The following is a 19,180-nucleotide window of genomic DNA, read 5'->3' on the forward strand; positions in this document are numbered from 1 at the left end:
GTTTTCTTCAATCCAAATGTTGTCTTGGTAGGTGAAGTGTTTTACAGGACCTAGATGGATTCAAAGGTTTTTAGATTCCTGGAAGAATCTATAATTTTAGAGATATAGAAAAATTCTATAACAAGGGATTCTTGGAAGACACAAATCTTAATAAGAGTGGCAAGCTAACATATTCCATTGAGGAGGTGGCCCTAGGAAATGTTAACGTGTGGGTAGGGACTACCATGTGTGTACCACATATAGATGATGTGGCATTGTATGATGGGGACATAGGAGAAAAGGATGGCCATGTGGAAATGGCATGGATGTTGACATAATGCTTGGGAGTACATATTTTCAAATGGGCATATCTTTGAGTCTAGAGCTTGAATTTTGATAAAATTTATATTGTTGGAAAGCTCTTGGAGAGAAAAGGACGATGGTGATCTCATAAAGGAGTCTCAAGGTTGATGCCGGAATATGAACTTTGACAACCCCATCTCTATAAAGTGACCTTGGAGATCACGTCTAGACACTTGTTGCCTCAAAAAGGCCTTGAGTGGGTTGATGTTGTTACAACTCTTAATTTAATTGTAGTTATGTTATAATTTAAAATATTTAGACTACCATATATTTATAGGTGAAATTTAAATATTCACCCATCCTTAATTTAGTTTCAACTTTGGATTACTAGATAATTATATCGTTTTTTCATAAAGAAAAAGCAATATTGTATTATATTGAGAAAATATAGCAGAGCAGATTGTTACATAATTCATATGAGGAAATAGCTCGAGGGAGAGGATCCTCGAAGAAGGAAGCAAATAATACATGTATACAGATACTTGAAGGAGAGCTATACCCTGTAGATGAGCAGATTCAAAGCAGATACAACAGATACGAGCTACATAATCAGGAACATGTAGATGAGAAGATACATAAGCATATACAACAGATACAATGCAGAAAACAAAACAGATACATGAAGGAGAGGCCCCTTATGCCAATATGACACATGTAAGCCGAACAAAAGCGATGAGAAGCCAAAAAGGATGAAAAACTGGATCAGTGGATCAAAAGCCTGGGAGAGAGAAGTCCTGGATGAAGAAGGATTCCCCTCCAGACCTTACCTCAAGGGACCAGGAGCCTGGGACAAGATGGAGACCATCCTTTGACAGATTGTCGGCACGCCAGTTCTGAGCCCTGTAGATGTGCTGGATGGAGCAGTCTCGCAAAAGGCCCCAATATAACATGATCCTGTCCATCCAAACAGATAGGTGGGGACACCTGATTTGGCTTCTACCATTTACATGATCGACCATGATTTTTGAGTCTCCAAAAATAGAAATGGCATTTATATCAAGAAAAAGACATAAGGCAAGGAGACCAGCAAGGGCCTTTGCCTCAGCCAAGCTGTTGGTGCCATTTCCTGCATTCCAAGAAAGACTGTAATGAAGACTCTCGTCCATAAGAATGAGAACCTCGCAGCCACATGAGTTCCGCTGGGCAGTGCCATCAAAAAAAGCCTTTGGGAAGCAGGCTTGAGAGACCACTTGAGAAACTTCGTGTCCATTTCGGATTGATGCTGTCGATTTGGGAAGCTTTTTCGGAACTGTGTCATAGATGGAAATAATGCGTTGTGAAATATCAATGAGAGGCTCTTTTACATTATTGAAGATAATTCTGTTCCTCCACTTCCATGCACACCATAGGACAATAATAATGAAGGGGCGCCATATCTCTCTCTGTCCACTCCACCATTCAAAAGCTGCGAAAGTAGAAACATGATTGACTAGGGGGAAACCATACAATGCTGCCAGTTCACGCCATATTTGCTGAATGGATTTACATTGGAAAAACATATGATAGTTTGTTTCTTCTTCTGAATGGCACATGTGGCATCTGCTCAGCCCATGCCACTGTCTCTTTTTTAAATTCTCCCAGGACAGATTTTTGTTGTTAAACACCAGCCACGAGAAGTAAATTAATTTAGGAGAGCAACCTGTTTTCCAAAAAACTGTGGGGAAGATGGGGCAAGAAATCGTGGGCAATAAACCTAGCAGGTCAGTATATATGTCCTTGACGCGAACCTATATGTCAGCAGAAGGCACATTCCAGATGAGATAATCATGCAGATTAGACCTGTAAAAACCACAACTTCTCAATACATTTGTGACAGTGTTCCACTGATTTGCCATATGCCCCGATAAACCTAGATCCATGGTCGATTTCCATGAAGGGAGGGGGCCTTGCCATCCTGAAATAAGCTTGTCCCATGTAAAAAAGCCTTTGCTGTGTAGGAAAAAAAGGATGTTTTCGGGAATGGAGATATTCTCATGCCCGCTCATGATGGGGTCAAGACCAATGAAGATATTGCTGCCAGATTGTAGGGACCATCTCAGATTCGATAGGAAGTATTGCTCGATCTTGCGGAGGCTGAGCCATATCGCAGAACCATTCCTGGCTCCAATCCTTCCTAGGCGAAACCAATATTCCATACTCTTGCCTCTCATATATTTTAAGTTAATGGTAGTGCTCCAGGGCCCTCTCTTAAAAATTCCCCTCCATAGCGACCTGCATAGAAGTGCTTTCCTGAAGGCCCTCAAGTCAAGCAAGCCCCAGCCACCTGAGGATTTTGGCCGAGAGATTTTCTTCATGCTGGTGAGATGATATTTTCCTTTTACCGATCTACCTCCCCATATGAAGTTTGCGGTCAACTTGTTCATTTTCTGTATGATGCTGGCCAGGAGAAAGAAGATGTGGGCCCAAAATACTGCAAGTTGAGATAGAATGGCTTGGGATAAAATGATTCTGCCAGCCAGGGATAAATATTTATATTCCCAGGCGGAGATCTTTTTGTAGTATCTATCAATAAGCCATTGCCAATCGTCCTTAGTGTAGCCCTTTGCCTTTAGCCGAAAACCCAGGTATTTAATACCGTCCTTGAGTGATCTCGCTTCTACTCCAAACAACAAAGATATCCATTCCACTGTTTCCATGTTGGCATCGTTGTGGTAGAGAGTGGACTTAGACTTGTTTATCTGTAAACCAGTGGCGCTTTGAAACTTATTTAATATATCGTTTAGACATATCCATGATAATCTGCACAACATTGCAAAAATGAGCACATCATCGACAAACAAATTGTGCGAGATGAAGTTGTTCCTGCAAATCTTCACGGCCCTGCATCTGTTCTTAGAGACTGCCTTATTGATATGGAGGCTCAAAGAGTTCATTGCTAGGATGAACAACAGCGGAGAGAGAGGGCACCCTTGGCGCAGCCCTCTTTTTGCTATGAAGAAAGGGGAGGGAATTCCATTGATGATGATTGAATAGTTCACATTCTCGATACATGCCATGATCCAGTTGATGGCATTTGATTTTAGGCCAATTTTAGCAAGCAAACATCTGATGAATCCCCAGTCTAAACAGTCGAAAGCTTTTTGTAAGTCAATTTTCAGAATGGCAGCTTCTGTTTTATTGGAGACCATGGAGAACAGGCCTTCTTGAGTGTTTGCCACAGTGTCCAGTATATTCCTCCCCTTTAAGAAAGCATGCTGATCCTTTGTTAAGAAGCTGGCTAAGGTCACTTTCAATCTTTCAGCAATGATTTTCATGATGATCTTGAAGGATATGTTGCATAAAGAGATTGGCCTGAAATCATTAAAGGTGACTGCTTCCAAATTCTTTGGGATAAGAGCTATCTGCATGGAGGAAATAATCTGATGAATGCTGCCAGAGATTCTTGCTGCTTCGACCATTCTCAACAGATCTAATTTAATGATGTCAAAGAAGTGAATGAAGAAATCAATAGTCCAGCCATCCGGGCCAAGACATTTATCCTTCTTAAAGGCCTTCATTACTCCAAGAAGCTCCTCCTCTGAAATGGGCTGGAATAGACTTTCATTTTTTGCGTCGTCAAACATCTGGGGGGCCAGGTCAATACCCCATAGGATATCCTGAAAGCTGCAATTTTCCTTTCTTTTGAATTGATTTTTAAAATGTCTCACAACTTCATTTGTGATTTCTTGTTGTGAGAAGAGAAAGCCTCCCTGACCGTCACTGATCTTCCATATGGAGTTTCTCTCCCTTCTGGCATTTGCATACTTATGGAAGAATTTGGAGTTCTGGTCCCCTTCCTTGAGCCATATTGCCCTGCTTTTTAACCGCCAAGTTGATTCTTCCTGCTTTAGTAAAAATTGTTTCTTTTTTTCAAGTTCATTGAGGCGACATCTCAAACTGAAAGGGAGCGAGTTGGTCTTCAAAAAATTTGAGATTCGGTCCAGGTCCTTTTGCACTTCTTGAAGAGCCTTTCTGTCAGCCAGTCTTTTTTTGTATTGCCAGTTCTTTACCACTTTCCTAATTTGGGACAGTTTGTCTCGAAATGTCAGAAAGGGGGGAAAAGAGCTGTTTGCAGATAAATCTGTCCATGTCTTTGTTATTAAATCATTGAAGGCAGGGTCTTCTAAGCATATTCTGTTGAATTTGAATGGGTAGCCAGTCCTAAACCCCTTTTCCTTCCAGCTGAGGGAAATAGGCCTGTGGTCGGAGATGTAAACATTCTCAATGGTTGAGAAAGGCATTCCCATTTTGTCGATTATGCTGGCATGCACAAGAAAACGGTCTATTCTTTTTGCAATGTAGGCCTCTGCAAGTCTTCCATTGTCCCACGTGGGCATCAATCTGGATGGGGAAACATCTACAAGATTCCTGTGCAGGAGTTCAAACTTAATTCGGTCAGCGAGCGGATCACGCTTTCTGCAATTTCCCCAACGTTCCTCTGAGCTAAGAGTAATATTTAAATCACCTGCAATCATTAATGAGTCGATATCAAAAATTTCTGAGCCAAAAAAATTATCCCAGAAGAGGGTCCTGTTCTTGTAAGGTGCATAGATATTTAATATATTAATGGGGAAGCTATATCCTCTAATGAAAGCAGATACAAGGATGCCCGCAAAACATTTGAAGGCTTTGGCTCTGATCCAGTAAGGATCCCACAATACCGCCAGACCTCCCGAGAGACCCTTTGCTTCCGAGGCTACCATATGCCACGAGGGAAACATTTTGCTGAAGTAGGAGATGGTCATCTGTTTGCTGTGCATGGTTTCTTGTACAAGAATGATCTTTGGCTTGGCAGAGGTGAAGAGGTCTTTAAGCGCCAAAAATTTGAGGTCTACTCCCAGGCCTCGGATATTCATGGATATGATGAAGGTCATTTGGGGGACTTTTCAGCCGTGCGTGCTCTAAGAGGTTGATACTCTGACATGTCTATGATGGGCACATCCATGAGGGACAGGCTCCTCACTCCACTGTCTGCATCCTTAGTTCTTCCCCGAAAATGTCTACTTCCTCCGTTGTGTTTTTTCCTAACTGTAATATTTTTAGCAGAGTTCGGGCTGATGAGAATAGGCGAAGGCTTACGGGGCTTGTGGATGGTTAATGGATCCAGCTCAAGAGATTTCTTGCTTAGGAGCAGATCTAGGTCACTGTCAAAATGATTAGTAGGGGATGAGACGGGGGAGTTTAAGGGGGTGGCGGAAATCATCGGTTCTTTGCCTTTCGAGGGTGGAAAATGGACCTTTTCGGGCGTAGGCGAGGATGATGAGATGAGGATGGAATGGGAGCCTACTGAAAAGTCCCAGGGCTTGGAAATCGGGGGGGGAGGAGGAATAGCTCTTTCATCGGGCGGAATCGGGTGGGGGGGGGGCGAACACTGGAAGGATTGTGTATCATGTTCCACGCCAATACCTTTCAAAGATGAGCATTCAGGTCTGGAGTGGGGATCCAGAGAGAGATGTTGTGAGAAATACCGAGGAGACAGGTTGATTCTGTTTGCCAGGTTTTTTTATACATGGGCGTCGACCGGAGCTGCCTGTCTAACACTATCCGAAGGAGATGGCTTCTCCTTTTCAGAGGACATCGAAGGAACCACTCGGGATTTTTCATGAAGCACCCTGCTTTTAAACTTCGGGCGTCTAGGGCAGGATTTGATGAGATGACTTGTCCTATGACAGGCAGAACACCTGAAAGGAATGCCCCAAAAGTCAAGACGCTGTTTTATTTTGAGATCCCTCCATGCGATTTCTATGTGGTCGGGGAAGCCACCCCTGTAGACCTTTTCAATGAGAATCCACGCGATGCATTTATCTCTCTCCCCAAGACACCATGGATCAACGTAGACAAATCTGCCGATGGAGTTACCTATATCTGTAAGGGTTTCTTTCAACCACATCTCCAGGGGGAGGTTTGGGAGCTTTACCTAGATCAAGTTGTTCGAGGGGGTGTTTTTCAATGGATTGTACCCTATATACCATCTGTGGAGGCTGAGAAAACTCCTCTTATGAACCCAGGGCCGGGACAGGATTGTTTCTGCGTCCCCAACGTTTAAAAAGTGGAAACAATACCACTCTTTCATGAGCTGAGAGATAATGGGGAGGTATCCAATTAACGACTTCCATTGTGTCTCGAGCCATTTTCGCATAGTGGCATCATCCATATCAGAGAATTGCCATCGGCCAACTAATGCTAAATCCTGGAGGCTCTCTATGCGTTCAGTCAGGTGAACGCTGTCCAATTTGATAGCAGCTGGCGGCGGAGTGGTCTTAACTGGTTTTCGGGCCTTGTTGTAGTGGCCGGCATGTTCCAGCAGAGTTTGTTGAGATCGAACTGTATCCCTGTCAGCATCATACAATGATGGTTTAATAACCACATCGTCCAAGGTAGCTTGCCAGTCTTTGGCTGATGTGGCGCCACCCCACTCCTTTTCGGCCAGGATAGTAGCCCAGACCATGGCCTCCGTGGCTGATGCGTCGGACCCACCCTCCATGCGCGATCAAAATAACCGCCAAGCTATGTAGGGAGGGAAGGGATCCTAGGAAGATATCCAAATCGGGGCAGATGGCCTAGAAATAAATACACAGACGTCCGGATCTGAGAGAAAAGCCTGGATGAGGTGTAGACAATTAAGAGGAATGAGACCCGTTCTGACAAAATACCTGGCAATCAGAAGACTCTGGAAGGAATTTCTTGCAAAAGGGGAGGCACGGATTTAGAAAAAGCTAGCATAGCTGAGAAAGTAGATTGCCGAATCGGGAAAAGGTACGGGGAATAAATGATCAACTGGACAGGCGCTGAGAATAAGACCCGGAAGAGGTGATGCCTGGAGATAGATTTAATGATTCCTCTGACAAAGGATGAACTATTGAAGGAGGATTTAAGCTAAATCTTAACTCCTGCAGGTGTGAAAACCCATGTCCAAGGTACAACTCCAGTGCCTCGTGGAAGACCAGATTTGAGTCCTCAAAACCCGGTCACCGGAAAGCGGTTTTTTAGTCCTGTAAGCCAGGAGGGCAGCATGGAGGGAGAGGGGGACATGAGCCAGGTCAGAAGCAATCGCTGTTGCAGACTCTATCCAATATTTCTTCAGGGAGAATTAACTGGAAGAAGTGTCTTGGCAAACAATGCAACAACAATAGACTTCAAAAATGCACCACCAGTGTCCTAATTTGACTCGAAAGTCTGTGCAGGGCTTGTAAAAGACTATAGAATTCTTCAATTTATGTAATATTAGCCAGAACATGCTGGAACCTAAACAAAATCTGTACAGAGATTTAAGCTTGCTAATAGGACTGATTTTGCACTGAGGGACTAGTAATGGCCATTCTAAAAGCAGAACCTTTCTTTACACAAGACTAACCGGCTCAATCAGCACACATGATTACTGAAAAACTAGAAGAATACTCTTCGAAGAGCTACTTCCCTGTAACTTTAAATAACTTTGAAAGAGCCAGAGTCAAACTGAGAAAGCATGTAAAAACAAAAATAATATTGAGTAACTGTGAAACTGACCTCTTACCGAGCGCGAGCCGAGGGGGAAGCGACTAAGAGCCTCCAGCCGAGCCAAAACCAGAGCGTCATCCCCGGGAAAGAGTGATAAAGAAAGGAAAGATGGTCAGTCGACCCTGCGCATGAGAAACAAGAAGCTGGCAAAACTTATCTTCCAACCACAAAGTCAGAAAATGAAGGTCTCTTTGGCCCAGGAGAGGAAAGGAGAGTGCGTGAAAGTGAGTGGGATGCATGGAACAGGGTCAGTTGCTGGCAAGAGGCTTTGGAGAAGCACGTCGAGCATAATACATGCATAGATCTACCGGGATGAAAAAGAACGTGGCGACATAAGCAAAAGCTTGTCATGCCTTGGCTCGCATACTTGAGAGCATATAGGCAGGTTACATGTGGAAGATCTGGTAATGGCGACCTAGTTGGTTGCTTTCAGCCAGCTGCACCACTCGGCATCGCTCCTACTAGATAATTATATCGTTATAGCTATATAGTATAAGGTGGTTATTCTTAATTTAATTATTTTGTGTCGAGAGGCATTCTACAACCTTGTATAGGGGAGATGTGTAGGCGTAATGTAAGTAAGTATGTGAATGTCTCCCCTCACAGTATAGGGGAGATGTGTAGGCATAATGTAAGTAAGTATGTCAGTGTCTCCCCTCACAATATAGGGGAGATGTGTAGACAAAATGTAAGTAGGTAAGTATGTCAATATTTTTTAAATGTTGAGAAAAATATATATAGCAAAAAAAATGTCGGCTTCATATGTTTTATTTAATATTCAAATTAAAACATATTAAATTTAAAATGTAATGTAAAGTAAAATGTAAAATGTAATGCAAAATGCAAAATGTAATATAATGTAATGTAAAATGTAAGTCACTGAGCTACCAATTTCATCAGAAGAAATTGGTATGTCTATAATGCAATGTTATCATACTATTGTTTCTTTACTAGGTTATTTATTTATATATTAGTATTTGTATAATAATCAACAATATTGATTATTATTATTCCAGTATATTATAATAATTGTCATCTCCATTATAAGTATTATTATATTATACCTTACATATATTAATGATTACACAGAGTGGCATTTCTCGATCATATGGAGAGAGATATAAATGAAGACGTAGTTAGATAAAGATGGATAGATGGAGAGAGAGTGAGGGAGAGAGGAGAGGAGGGAAGAGAGAAAAGGAGAGGAGAGAGAGAGGGAGACACAAAGATGGAGGGGGGAGAGAGGGAGGGTGATAGTGAAAGAGTTGGAGGGCAGAAGAGAGAGGAAGGAAGAGAGAGGACTTGAGAGAGAGATGGAGTTAGGAGAGGGGAGAGAGGGAGGTAAGAAGAAAGACATAGAGAGAGAAAGGTGGAGAGAGAGAGGGGGAGTGACAGGGGAGAGATGGAGAGAGAGTGAGAGAGACATGAGAGTGGGAGAAAAGAGAGAGAGGAAAGTGGAAGAGAGAGAGAGGGAGATGAGGAAGAGAGAGAGAAGGAGAGGGAGAGAGAGGGAGATATATTGTTGGGTCCCTATAATACTAGTGATTACCCCATTACTATTGTAGTTATACCCCTTATTTATATTGTTGTGCCCCTATTACCCCCATGTTGTTATTTCTGTGCCCCATAGAATCCCTCTATTGTTATTTTTGTGGCTTTATATTATTATTGTTAGGTCGGCTGGATTATATGTGACTCCTTAGACTCCTATATATAGAAAGGAGGTTTTGTCATTTATATCATCAAAGAATTGTTCATTTATGTAATGTAAAGGAGGTTTCCCCCTCGAAGAGGCTGAATTCTAAGGCGTTGATCTATCTTTTCTATTTTTTCTTGAGCTGGTTTCATAACATTTGGTATCAGAGCTTTGGATTCTAGGGTTTCGCTGCTCCAAACAGGTCATCGTGGAATTTTCGCTATAAATTTTTTTCTGTGATGTTTCAGAAGTCGCAAAAAAAACCCATTTGAGAAGAAATCGCGCTGAACCTTGGGTCCTAATTTCAGAGCTTTTCGCACTATATTTACGGAGATATGATCTGAGGAAGTTGGTCTTTTTGCAGACTCCTGAATTACATTCAAAACAGGTGACTTGGGGAAAATCGTCATAACTTTCTCTCTGGGGATCGGATTGAAATTTCGTAAGAAGGTACAGAAAGAGGACTGACTGTAGTTTCTTTTATGTGTGTTTCAGATTCAAAGGTTGAAACAGTGACTCGTGGCACGTCGTACAAGTTCGCTCTACTGAACTAGTCTAAAAGCAAGTCACTGTGGGAGATTTCACATAACTCTTCCTTGGAGAATCCAATTTGGGTCAGACTTGTGGCATTGAAAAAAGGACGCAGAAGGCTACTATAGGCTGCAATTTCAGAATTGGATGATCTGAAATTACAGAGATACATCAGATTCAATATCAGGCTTCTATAAAGTGAAAAAGGTGTGTAGTTTTTTTTTAAATTTTTGTGTAAGCTTGGTTTAACAGAATTCAAAGGGCATAGTAAAGCATTATTATCGGTAACTGATGCCCCGAGGAAAGAAAATGCAAACACCTAGTAAGGAACCTGAAAGCTCTAGCATGACTCATGAAGAAGAGGAAGAAATGCTACATGATATATCAAAATTACAAGAACAAGTGCAACAAATGTCACGCTCACAAAAGCTAACAGAAGCTAAGATAAGTGGCGTGGAATCTAAGATAAATGGCGTGGAATATAAGATAAATGGCGTGGAATCTAAGATAAAGGGCATGGAAGCTAAGATGGATGATTTGAAGACAGATTTGAGGACATATTTGAAGATAGACATGGCAGATTTGAAGACAGATTTGACAAATTTTCTACAAGAAATACTTACTAATGGTGAAAAGGTTGTAAAGGAAACTCATGATGTGAACAAAAGTAATGTTAATCATGATTCCATAGATGCTAATGTTGGATCGAAGACCCACCATATTCCAAAAATCGATATGAGGAAGTTTGATGGCAAGGATCCCGCCACATGGATATTACAGATGGAGCAATTCTTCGATCTCAATAATGTGCAAAACACACAAAAGGTACGTATGGAAACTGTATATTTGGAACCAAATCAGTTTGTATGGTATCAATGGCTTTGCTCTCGTAAAAAATTTATCACTTGGGAAATTTTTACGGAAGAATTGATAGCACATTATGAAGATACAAAAAGCAACACTTTTTTTAGCCAATTGATAAGTCTCAAACAAAAGGGTTCAGTAATGGAGCACATTGAGGAGTTCCAAAAATTGAACATAAGGGTAAAAGATATTCCAGAGGAGCATAGGATTGATGTGTTCATAGGGTCTTTAAAGGATAATATCCAACATGATGTTTGCCTTTGGGAACCTGATTCATTAGAGAAGGCATTCAGGTTAGCAAGAAAAATGGAAAGCAAAATTATGGCAACCAGGAAGCATACCACTCACAACTATAAAGATGGAAGTGTTGTTGCCCCTAGTCTTCCACAACCTATAAGGTTGACACCACAACAATTGGAAGAAAAAAGAGCAAAAGGGCTTTGTTACAGTTGTGATAGCAAATACACTAAAGGTCATAAGTGTGCTGAGAAGAAATTATTCTACATAGATTGTGAAGAGGAAGAAGAAAAGGAGCAAGAAAGGTCAAAAGAAGAAGATATACTCCAGGAACAAAGCCTAGATGAAGAACAAATAAATCCGACCATATCTTGTAATGCATTGGCGGGAATTACCACTCCTCAAACCATCAAGATAGAAGGACAAATCAAGAAGAAAAAGGTAATAGTGTTGATTGATTCAGGAAGCACCCACAATTTTATTCATTGTAAGGTAGCAAAAGAATTGAATTGCTTCCTATATCCAGCACCAGAGTGTCAAGTGATGATTGCAAATGGAGGAACAATAAATTGCTCTGGAAAGTGCCATAATATCAAGCTATCCATGGGAGAATATGTATTGACTAGCCCAATGCTTTCCATTCCAATGGGAGGTGCTGATGTTGTACTAGGAGTCCAATGGCTACAATCCTTGGGTACAATAGCTTTTAATTTTCAAGAACTTTTCATCAAATTTTCTACGGAAGGAAAGGAAGTTGAATTAAGGGGTATTGCAGGGAAACCAGGAAAGATAATCAGCTCTAATGGTATGACAAAGCTTCTAAAAAAGGAGCAAAGAGGTGTAATTGCACAATTATGTTCGCTAGATGTTTCCACATCGGAATCATCTATTTCTCCAGATCTCCAAAAAGTCCTGGACAATCATTCCAAGGTATTTGAGACTCCCAAAGGTCTCCCACCTATGCGTGATCATGATCATGCTATTCATCTGATTCCAGGAAGTGTTCCTCCAAACATCAGGCCGTACAGATATCCCTATGTCCAAAAAAGTGAAATTGAACGTATGGTTGCAGAAATGCTAGAGGCTGGTATAATTCAACCAAGTCAAAGTTCTTTCTCTGCTCCAGTAGTATTGGTGCACAAGAAGGATGGATCATGGCGCATGTGTCCAGATTATAGGGAGCTCAACAAGCTCACTATTAAAGATAAGTTCCCCATTCCTGTCATTGATGAATTACTGGATGAATTGCATGGATCAATTTACTTCACCAAGTTGGATCTTCGTTCGGGATATCATCAAATCAGAATGAAGATTGAAGACATTCCGAAAACGGCATTTAGAACTCATGAGGGTCATTATGAATTTTTGGTCATGCCTTTTGGCCTTACCAATGCACCTTCAACATTTCAAGGTTTGATGAATTCAATTTTCAAACCATTCCTTAGAAAATTTGTGTTAGTATTTTTTGATGATATACTAATCTACAGCAAGTCTTGGAAGGATCATGTTGAACATGTTGACAGGGTGCTACAACTATTGGAGGAGAAACAATTATATGCAAAAAGATCCAAATGTTTCTTTGGAGTCCAGGAGGTGGAATATTTGGGTCATATTGTATCTCATGAAGGAGTTAAGGTAGACCCTAGCAAAATTAAAGCCATTAAGGAATGGAAAATCCCCACATCCATAAAGCATCTGCGAGGATTTCTTGGGTTGACAGGGTATTATCGCAAGTTTGTTAAGAATTATGGGAGAATAGCAGCACCTCTAACAACATTATTGAAGAAAGATGCATTTTCATGGACTCCGGAAGCAACAAAGGCCTTTGAACATCTTAAAGAGGCAATGTGCCAAGCACCGGTCTTAGCTACACCGGACTTCACAAAAACCTTTATTGTGGAATGTGATGCTTCAGGAAATGGAATTGGTGCTGTTCTAATGCAAGATGAAAGACCCATTGCTTTTGAAAGTCGTCCAATCAAGGGAAAGTTTTTAAGCAAAGCTATTTATGAGAAGGAAATGTTGGCAATACTCCATGCACTTAAGAAATGGCGACCCTACCTAATGGGAAGACACTTCAAGGTAAAAACGGATCATGATAGCCTTAAATACTTTTTAGAACAAAGATTATCCTCTGAAGAGCAACAAAAGTGGGTCACAAAGATGTTGGGTTATGACTTTGAAATCATCTACAAAAAAGGGAAGCAAAATGTGGTGGCAGATGCACTCTCAAGAAAGGATGAGGATGTGGAAGCATTGTTGTGTGCCATTTCTATTATCCAACCAGATTGGATAAACGAAGCAAGGGAGGAATGGAAGAATGATGAAGAAGTGTGGGCACTTATTCGAAAGCTACAACAAGATTCCAGTACGTCTGATACATTTAGCTGGCAAAATGATTCGTTATGGTACAAAGATCGCTTATACCTCTGTAAGAATTCCCAGCTAAAACAAAAGATTCTTATGGAATTGCACACTTCTCCCTTAGGAGGGCACTCAGGATTTTTAAAAACTTACCACAGGGTTAAGAAGGAATTTTTTGGGATGGCCTTAAATCAGATATTCAAAAGTTTGTGGCGGAATGTTTGGTTTGCCAACAAAATAAAGTTGAAACAATTAAGACACCGGGTCTATTACAACCTTTATCCATTCCAAGCCAACGTTGGGAGGAGGTTTCAATGGATTTTATCACAGGTTTACCCAAGTCTGAGGGAAAGAGTGTCATCATGGTGGTAGTTGACAGACTTACCAAGTATGCACACTTTTGTGCATTATCACATCCATTTAAAGCCAGTACAGTTTCTACTGCATTTATGGAAACAATTCAAAAGCTACATGGAAACCAAAGATTATTGTAAGTGACAGAGATCCCATTTTCACTGGAAAATTTTGGACATAATTATTTTCTTGTCTTGGTACTCAGTTAGCTCATAGCTCATCTTATCATCCTCAATCTGATGGGAAAACTGAGATAGTAAACAAATGTTTGGAAGGATATCTTCGTTGCTTTGTATCTGATAAACAGACACAATGGGTCAAATGGTTGCCTCTGGCTGAATGGTGGTATAACACTTCCTTCCATACAGCAACAAAAATGACCCCATTTATGGCACTTTATGGGTATCAACCACCATCCATCACATCATATTTAAGAGAAAATTCTAAGGTTCAGGCAGTGGAACATCACATCGAACATCAACAACAAGTCCTCCAACTCTTAAAGGATAACCTCGTGTTGGCACAAAATAGAATGAAACAACAGGCAGATCAACATCGCAGTGAAAGAAGTTTTGATGTAGGTGATTGGGTATTCCTACGGCTACAACCATATAAGCAAATGTCCCTAAAGCAAGCTAAGAAGGATAATAAATTATCACCAAAGTATTATGGTCCGTACAAGGTGTTGCAAAAGATTGGTACTATGGCATACAAATTGGAGCTTCCTGCAGCTTCTCGATTGCACCCAGTTTTCCATGTTTCATGTTTAAAGAAGGTTATAGGCGACAAGCTCCCAGTTCAAACAATATTGCCAGAACTTGATGAGGAAGGAAAAATTATATTGGAACCGGAAGCAGTCACAGAAACAAGAACTCGACAGCTACGAAATCGATCAATTTCAGAGTATCTTATCAAGTGGAAGAACTTATTCGCTGAAGATTCCACATGGGAGGATGAGAATTTTATGCAGAAGTATCCAGAACTACTCAAGCGTTGAGGAAAACACTTTTTGAAGGAGAGGGGCATGTTGGGTCCCTATAATACTAGTGATTACCCCATTACTATTGTAGTTATACCCCTTATTTATATTGTTGTGCCCCTATTACCCCCATGTTGTTATTTCTGTGCCCCATAGAATCCCTCTATTGTTATTTTTGTGGCTTTATATTATTATTGTTAGGTCGGCTGGATTATATGTGACTCCTTAGACTCCTATATATAGAAAGGAGGTTTTGTCATTTGTATCATCAAAGAATTGTTCATTTATGTAATGTAAAGGAGGTTTCCCCCTTGAAGAGGCTGAATTCTAAGGTATTGATCTATCTTTTCTTGAGCTGGTTTCATAACATATATATATATATATATATATATCTATATATATATATATATATATATATATATATATATATATATATATATATATATATATATATATAGACATGGAGAGAGTGAATGTGTATGATTAAGGGGTGAGAAAGAGAGAAAAACAAGGAGATATGGATGGAGGGGGAGAGAGGGAAGAAGAGAGGGAAAGAGAGGGAGGGTGGGAAAGATAGATAGGTTTGGAGAGAGAGTGTGTTTTTGTTTGGGAGGGGTGAGAGAGAGACAATGAAGGAGATAGAGATATAGATGATGGAGAGAGAGAGAGACATAGCCAAATAATGAGAGAGAGAGATGGGGGAGAGAGGGAGGGGAGAGAGAAGGAGAGAGGGATGAAGATAGACATATAATTGGAGGGGGAGAGAGAGGGACCAAGAAATAGATATACATAAAAAACTACATATATCATATAGTATTTTGTAATATTTAATATTGTTAACCATATATGAAGAAGAAGTAAGGCTTTTACTAAAGGTAAAATAAGTTGGATTTAGAAAGCCATGTATATTTTGGTTTTTCACTAAAATAGATGCATTGATTTCAGTGTATATGTTTATTCCTAATCCTATTTGATTTATTGCATTAGATGCATGGATTCTCTGTAGTTGTTTATTTCTAATCATATTTGATTGCTTGCACTATATGCATTGATTTCACTGTAGATGATGATTTCAAATCCTATTTGATTGATTGCACTAGATGCATTGATTTTAGTGTAGATGTTGATTTCTAATCTTATTTAATTGTTTGCAGAAGATGCTTTGATTTCAATGTAGATGTTGGTTTGTAATCCTTTTGGATTGTTTGCACTAGATGCATTAGTTTCATTGTAAATGTTGATTTTTGATTTGGTGTAACTAGATGTATGATGTACATTAATTTCAAAGTAATTAGATTAATATTGTGCATTGATTTCAGTGTAAACACAAAAAATTATTGGTGACGTGCATTGATTTCTGTGTTATAGTAATTCAACCATAAATAAAATACTTGAATTTTCATCTTAATTAAATGTTCACTCGCCTGAAAATTTTGCTTATTGAAACTGTAAACTACTTGTAATTGACTACTTTCTTATTATTCACATTTTCCATCATTCAACATTGTTAGCTACTTTGCATTGAAATGAAGTAATAGAAAACAACCATTGTTAGCTACTTTGCATTGAAATGAAGTAATAGAAAAGAACTGCCATTGAAACGTGGAGCTTAACGCTCCGAAAGTCACAGTGATTGACTTTGGAGAAAAGTTCTATTAATATTGGAGAGAAAGAGAGACAAGGTATGATGTTTACTACAACAACTTAAATTAAAGATTTGATTGGTCTACAATTTCAACTGCCCTTTTCATATGATCGATATGAAAAGATGGAAAAACTAACGGGTGTGACAATAAGAACATAAGAAGGAAATAATTTTAGATTAATCACAATAAAGACTATTTATAATTGACTACATTCTTATTACTCACATTTTCTATCATTCAACACTGCTACATTGTCACTTTGCATTCAAAAATCGTATTTCATTTTTCAAGTTATTAACTGTCTCTATCATCTCAACAAACTAAGGTAACTTAGCAAATTTAAAATAAAAATGACCAAATTAATCTTAGAAATATTTAACATAATTAAAATGATGAAAATAATTAGATGTTCAACAAATTTTGTGAGACTGTGCATGAGTGAAACCAACCTAGATCCGTGTTAACCCCATATCTATCAAGCACCGAGAGTGATCAAATATCTCGAGGTGCAAACCTTTTCTCATAGGTTTGCACCTCGAGAGATTTAATCCCTCTTGGCATTGGATATGATGTGGGGTTAGGATGGATCTAGGTTGATTATAGCTATAACTATATAGCTATGTACAATAAGGTGGTCATTGTTAATTTGATAATAAACTTGGGTCATTGGACAATCCATTTACAAAATTAGCAATTTATTTTATAATTAAATTTTTAGATAATCCAAAGACCAATATATTCAGTACAAATAAATAAATCTTATACACCAATTTAATGTATAACTTTAAAATTATATTATAATAATTATTATAATATTATTCTTGAATATCAAACATAATACAAATTAAAATTACAAGTTGGTTAAATCCTTGTTATTAAAGTGACTTTGTTATTTAGAAGTTACAAATTGGAGTTTGTCCCATAATTAAGCTAGCAGAAAATGATCTTTTAAGTATATAAACATAGTACAAATATTCATAAACCACATAAAAATACAAATACAAATTAAAATAATATATAATTTTTTATTTTATAATAAAATTAATAATAAATAATAGTATTCTATTTTATCGCTAAGCTGAGTGTATTTTTGCCATTTCTTGATTTTAAAAAATCAAATAGGTAAAGCACAAAAATTGACCCTTTTCTGAAAAACAACTGAATAGTATTAAAAATTTCCATTAATAAAATAAAATTCTTATATATCTTCGAGCGAAAACCTTTGAAAACCTTTACGCAAATGGCTGATGTATATTGCAACTTACGTGCAGGCAAATGGAAAGAAAGATACCAATTTAGCTGAAAAGTTAAAAAAACCCAACTGAGCTGAAAAGGAAGAAGTAATAATGGCAAGCACCTTTTTAGAAATACATTCTTGCAAAATTGGCTTTGCCCAAACCCATGAAATGATGTTACCTCTATATTCACGCTTCAACTAACGCTTAGTCACCTTCCATGGTAATTGTGCATTTATCGAACAAGTTATAGTTTTTTATTAAGATTTTATGAAAATGGATTTCATCATCTGATTTAATATTGTGTTGAGGAGGTGTTTTACCGTTTTAGTTGGAGAGGTTGTTTTTTAATATTATATTTAAAAATAATAAATTAATATTTACATTAGGTTAAAAATAACTCATTAAAATAATTAATGTTAAATAGAAACAAATTATTTTTATTTTCATTTTAGTTTTATATCAATTTTATATAGATATAATATAATTAAATGTAAAAATAATTTAATTTGTTTTTTAGTATAGGAAGATATATAATTTAAATATAAAGTTAGGTTAGCTTAATTAGTCGAGTTTTTATAGTTAGAGCATATTTGTTATTGGGAGGTGACGAGTTCAATTTTTCTCAACACTCTCAGGTTAGGCTCTGTGGTTGAGTTGACATGAAGTGATCTTTTCGACTAGATCTATCCGGTACAAATATTTCTGTGAACACAATAGCCACTAATCTCCGAAGATCGTGAACCCCCCGACACACACACATATAAACATTTCTTATATTTTCACTTTCCATTATGAGGGTATATGTAATTTATTCCATTATTAATATAGAGTTGATATATAATATTTAATATCCCGATGGGGGTGTTATTTTGGATATCTTGGCCTCTTTGGAAAGTGTGCCATCCTCCCAGAGGTCTTGTCCTTGTAATGACGTGACAGAGGTTGGCTGTGGAGCGAGTGAAGGATAACATGACGATCCGTCGATTTAAATTGGCAGTTATGATATTTGTTAGGTTGCTGTACGAGGTATGTGTGAAGGGAGGTAAGGGTTGTTCCTCATCTTCCTTTATCTATTTTCAGCTAGTGAGATTTTGTTCCAGTTTCTGGTTTCAGGAGAGGCACAATAAATTGTTATGTCTACTGGTGTGTGATTGGTTATGCCTTATTGTTATGGTAAATCTTTTTAAACTTGTCAAGGAATTCATTCCTCATTTGCTGGTTGGGGTTTTAGTTTTGGAAAGTTTGTTCTTTTACGTTACATACTCAGTTTTTCGAGGGTAGATTCTCAATTATGATGTTCGTTAAGGTCCCAATCTCTGAGAGAGTCTATAATTATTTGGGTTATTTTGAATTGTCCTCTTTGTGCTCTGTTTCACTGAGGTCTAATGTCTTGGTCTTATGTTCTAGGTTCTAGTTTAGCTGTTCCATTTCAATTTGCTCAAATTATTCACAA

Source organism: Pinus tabuliformis, chromosome 5_2 (genome assembly GCF_031772625.1).
Source record: "Pinus tabuliformis cultivar Carrire ecotype Pingquan chromosome 5_2, CPIR1, whole genome shotgun sequence".
Taxonomy (NCBI): domain Eukaryota; kingdom Viridiplantae; phylum Streptophyta; class Pinopsida; order Pinales; family Pinaceae; genus Pinus; species Pinus tabuliformis.